We start from the raw sequence: 6000 nt of genomic DNA, 5'->3' as shown, positions 1-6000 counted from the left end.
CATGGCCTAGTGGTCCTTGAACCTAACTTTTGATCACTTTAAAGCAACTAGCCTAGTGACACCTCAGCAAGACTGTGGGTTGCGTAAAGCCAAGATTGTGTTGCCTCAGTGGGCCTAGGAATCCTTATTGTTGAATGGAAAGATATATAGTAAAGCGAAGAGTTGATTTGTTATCCATTGAGCCTAGTAATCTTGAGTTTGGGATATGGAGTAAATCTTGGAGAGTGGGTCTCAGTTTAGGGCCTAGTGATCCCGATTTAGATTGCAGTAAATCCTAAGAGACTAGGAGACAAGAAAACTCCTCATGGTGTGATCTAAACTTAAATAGGAATGAAAAAACTTACATATATAATCATAAACATAGAGATGTAGTATAAAAACACTTCCTTTCATTAATAGAAAAATATTGAACTATGATTACAAACAAAATGGAAATAAGATAGCTCGTGTGATGGTAGCTTATCTCTAAGAAGAGATGTGGCGACTACATGCCTCTGAACTGAGTTACAATGAGGCTCAAGGGCCTTTTTATTATTTAAAGATAAGGGAAAACCCTAAACAACCAAAACCCTAACCTAAGGAGATGTAACACCAAGAGTTTATGGGCCTCGTTGGGCTTAGTTGGGAAGCTAACTTCCCGAGGTCGTAACTTGGTCATATTATCTCTGTTTGATGCGTATGATACCTCATTGGAAAGATCTCTTCAGGGACTACAACTCCTAATGTGATTTAAATAGACATCATCAATGATTTCTATGTCAATTGCATCATAAGTTGTAGTCCTTGGAGAGATATTTCCAATGAGGTATCATACGCATCAAACAGAGATAATATGACCAAGTTACGACCCTAGGAAGTTGGCTACCAAAATAACCCCAATGGGGCCCATAAATGCTTGGTGTTACATCTCCTAAGGTTAGGGTTTTGGTTGTTTAGGGTTTCCCTTATTTTTCAATAATAAAAGGGCCCTTGAGCCTCATTGTAACTCAGTTCAGAGGCATGTAGACACCACATTTCTTCTCAGATATAAGCTACCATCACCCGAGCTATCTTATTTCCATTTTGTTTGTAAACATAGTTCAATATTTTTCTATTAATGAAATGAAGTGTTTTTCTGCTGCATCTCTGTGTTTATGATTATAACTGTAAGTTGTTTCATTCCTTTTTAAGTTTGGATTAGTGGTATCAGAGCGGTCTGCTCTTTCTTTTTTTTTCTTTCCATGTTCCCGACGAGGTTAGGGTATAAGGAGTTAGGGCTCAATCTGCTTGAACCAATGTGTCTATATGCTGGAGTTCACAAATACTTTCCATACCCTTCGCACGAAGCTAGGTATCAAGGATACTGAGCAACATTTGGTGCTCAAGTACCGCAACTATCTACACAAGTACATCCAGGACAAGATGGAGTTCCTGGACGTTTCCTTGCTTGGCACGGCATATCAGTACACTGTAAAGATTGAGCAGAAGTTTAAACAGAAGAAGTGGGACTTTGGATCCACGACTCGAAAGTAAGGAAAAGGTGCCCCCAAACCATAGAACAAGGGACCAAACCAAGGCAAGGCTACCCAAGACAACCTGTTGAAGCTATAAGAAAAGAACAACACCATGAAGATGAAGAAGGACATGGGAAAATTGTGTGAGTTCCATAAGAGCTCCACTCACAATACAAGTGGGTTTCCAACCAAGCAGTCACTGGTGGCCGAGCTAAAGGCTTTTGAATCAGACATAGGTTCGGACTCTAAATCAGAACTCGATAAGGGGACTGACAAAGGGAAGGTGATCATTGATTTGGAGCCCAGTACCACTGTGGCCACCACAAAGATCCAGAAAATTGAGCCTGAATATCCAGAGGAGGGGGAACGCCTCTTCCACTCACAGAAGTGGGTGAAAGGTTCTCCGCTACAATTCATTATCGACAGCGAGAGCCAAAAGAAACTTATTTAAGTAGCAATCATGAAGCAATTGGGCCTAAAGACTACAACACATCCATAGCCTTACACCATCAGGTGGCTTCACCAAGGATGAGATCTTCATGTCAGCCAACAGTGTCACCTTCCCTACAACAGAAAGCCCTTCACGGATGAGGTACTATGTGACATTTCTCCTCTTGAAGTTTCTGATGTATTGCTAGGACAACCATACTTGTGGAAGAGGCATGTTGTATATGATTATAGACCTTGCTCTGTGATTATTACTTTTGCTAATATGTTGTACAGGATACTGGAGGTAGCCCCACCTACCGGAATCTCTTTGATCACTGCAAAGAAATACAGTAAGATCATTTCCCAAACCAAGAAATTCATTTTCCTTATGATTCACCCCCAAGTCAAAAAAAAGGTTGTGGCCATGGATTCCATGTAGGGCTCCTTTACACATCAACAACAGATGGACAAGGTCGTGGAGGAGTACAGGGACATTTTCGCCTCACCCACAGGGTACCTCTGCACTATCAAGTCAAGCACTCCATCGAACTGACCTTGGGCACGCTGCTACCCAATGGACCGATCTATCGATGCTCTATTCTGGAGAATGATGAGATCAAGAGGCAAATTCATGAACTACTATAGAAAGGGCACATTAGACTAAGCTCGTCACCATGTGGGAGCCCGATTGTATTGGTACAAAAGAAGGATGGGACCTAGAGGCTTTGTATTGACTATCAAGCACTTGACAATATCATCGTACAAAATAGGTAACCCAATCCCGGGCATTGATGACCTTCTAGACCAACTCAAGGGGGGAAAATGTTTCAGCAAGATTGACTTGAAGTCAGGTTATCTTCAGGTGCCTATTGAACCCTCCGATGTGTGGAAGACTGCATTCAAATCCATGGAGGGCCTTTTTGAATGATTTTTCATGCCATTCAGATTGACGAACACCCATGCAAACTTCATGAGACTTATGGATGACATCTTGCGGCCCTTCACCAATGCACTCGTGGTGGTGTATTCAGATGACATCTTGATCTTCAGCCAGAGTTCGGAAGAGCACCTCCACCATATTCAATAGGTCCTTCAAACCCTTCGACAACACAATTTGCGTGCTAACTTGGATAAATGAACCTTTGGTCTGACCCAGGTTCAATATTTGGGGTACATCATTGATGAAAAGGGTATACATGTGGACCCATCCAAGATACAAGTTATTCAGGATTAGCCAGCCCCAACCACTCTAACAGAGCTCCGCAAATTTTTGGTTCTTACCAATTTCTACCATAGGTTCGTGTTGGGGTTCTCTCATATCACTTGGCCTTTAAGTCAAGTCACCAAGGGTGGAGTGAAAGAAAATTTCTTTTGGTCGGAAACCCAACAACGAGTGTTCCTCGAGTTTAAGAATCGCCTTTGTTCTGCACCAGTTCTCACATTACCAAACCTACAACAACCATTTGATATTGAGACAGATGCCTCCGACTATGCTATTGGTGCAGTTCTTACTCAACACGGGCATCCAGTGGCTTATCATAGTGAGACACTTTCAGACACAGTCCGAAAATACCCCACTTACAAAAAAGAAATGTATTCCATTGTGTAGGCCTACCATCAATGGAAGAATTACATTCTGGGGATGGAAACGATCATCCACAAAGACCACCAACCTCTACAGTTCATAGAGACACAAGGGGAGTTGCATAACGATTGCCATTAGAAATGATCCACCTATCTGCAATAGTTACATTTGAGCATTAAGTATAATAAGGGTAGCACCAATAATGTCATTGATTGCCTCACTCGACCACCAGTCATGGTGCTAATCATTGTGCTCGACTCCTATGGGCATGAGACATCGAGGTGGCCACATCTTTACAAGAGCGATCTTGAATTTGGCAGCATATACCAAACACTTCTTGAAGGGAAGAAAGTTCCAAATTTTCACCTTCAGGATGCACTGTTGTTATAGACATTTTTGGGCCCTACAACCCCAAGCATGAAATGTCCATAAACCAAGGGCTCCTAAGTCCCTAAAAGTGTTGTTCTAACCCCTAAAGGAACAAGGTCAACAGATTATAGCTTCTCCCAGAAGTTCTCCATGAGAAACTGCTCAGAATTGGTCAAAACAGTATCATTGCAGCTGCTCAACTGGCTAGGTGCGTTGCATCTCACCCAAATACACTGTGAGGGTGCGTTGCATTTCAAAATTCCCTTCTGTGGGGTGCGATGGGCGAGAAATGACAAATGGCAGTGTCATTCCGTGAGGTGGAGAGGCAATGGAAGCTTCCAGAATCTTCTCCTGTGACACTTGCCTCACTGAATTCGACCAAGGATGAGTAAGAGGCCATCAGTCTCCAAGTGGAAGCAAGAACTATCATAGAGAAGACACTAATCAAATCACAAGCTGACTCATCCCCCTTACATATATCTATATATGGATCCCTCATCCCAGAGATCCAGAGGCTGGAATTTTGCATATTGTAAGGAATTGCTATTGGTTTCTTGAGACAAACATCAAATTTTTGGGTGATCTAAGCTTTGTTTGAGGTGAAGAGGGGCTTCTTTGCTGCGAGGTTGATGCTGGGTTAGAACAACTGGTTGTAACTCCTCTTGGCTCTTTTCTTGTTTATCAATAAAAGCTATTTGAGTTTTCCTCCATGCTTTTGTGTCATTGATGCTTGTTACATTTGTATGGTCAATTTACATCTGATCCTAGATTGTTTATGATTATAGATCCATGTCTTTGTATAGTGTTATGCTTCTGTGATCTTACAGGCACTTTGTGAAGCTGGGCATGCAAGGGAGCAGGTAGCTGAGGACTATCAAAGAAGAGAGGGATCAAATCAAGAGATTAGCGCAAGATAGAGGTTGGTCTTCCTGTTCCTCTCTATCTATAATTCATAAAGGAAAAACAAAAGTAGCTTTTCTCTGTTTGTTTCTAAGGCAGCTGTCACACCTTAGTGGGATAGAGCAGTTCTATATAGACACTTTTCCCTGTAACAAAATGGTGACTCCACTGGGGAAATAATTAGTTTGTTTGTTTATCATTCTTTGTTGTTTGTTTAATAAACTTACAAGTAGCATTCGAACTGCATTTGCCATAACAAATGCAAAGTAGAAAACTGCTACTTCAATCCATCTACTGGATCTGTTTATGATTTAAACAACTGATTCACAAACTATCTGATTGCCCTTGTGATAGCTCTTAGATCCTCCTTAGATCTACCCCTGATTGTTGCATTACTATTAAGTTATGGTATGTTCTATGCTTATAACAGTTTACTTCTTTTTCTTATTATATTCCACCGATTAGCAACCACATGTACATAAAGTAAAGTGCAGATAGAACATTAAACAATCGACAGAAAACAAGCCAAGACAAGAGACACAAGATGTGGCGGCTAGCCAGGGACAAACCCCACAATGTGTGGGGAAACCCTTTGATCAAATCTTATTTTATATTCAATAATTCAGCAGAGAGAAATAGTACAATAAATCTGATTCATATCAGCAGTAGCAAACCCTAGATCAGTAGCATCAGCATTAGCGGCTTCATTATCAAACTAGGGCAGACCATATCTCACAAACCGAAAGTCGGATTGACTTCATTCCACCACCAAAAGTTTTGGCTTCCAGAGGAGGTTCAGATGAACCTACAGCACAGTTCAGATGAGGATATCTTCTAGGCCACGCAAGTCAATCTTTACTTCTGTAGTTGCAGCTTTAGTTTCAGCAGTTTCCGGCTTCAAACTAGGGCAGTCGATATCTTGCAAACCGTTCGTCGGATTGACTTCATTCCACCACCAAAAGTTGCAGCTTTAAAAGGAGGTTCAGATGAACCTATAGCGCAGTTCCAAAGAGGAGATCTTCTAGGCCACGCAAGTCAATCTTTACTTCTGCAGTTGCAGCTTCAGTTTCAGCAGTTTCCGGCTTCAAACTAGGGCAGTTGATATCTTGCAAACCGTTCGTCGGATTGACTTCATTCCACCACCAAAAGTTGTGGCTTTCAAAGGAGGTTCAGATGAACCTACAACGCAGTTCCAAAGAGGAGATCTTCTAGGCCATGCAAGTC

This window comes from Pinus tabuliformis, chromosome 5_1 (assembly GCF_031772625.1).
Source record: "Pinus tabuliformis cultivar Carrire ecotype Pingquan chromosome 5_1, CPIR1, whole genome shotgun sequence".
Classification (NCBI taxonomy): domain Eukaryota; kingdom Viridiplantae; phylum Streptophyta; class Pinopsida; order Pinales; family Pinaceae; genus Pinus; species Pinus tabuliformis.
The sequence above is the reverse complement of the archived record's forward strand: the minus strand, read 5'-3'. Positions refer to the sequence as shown.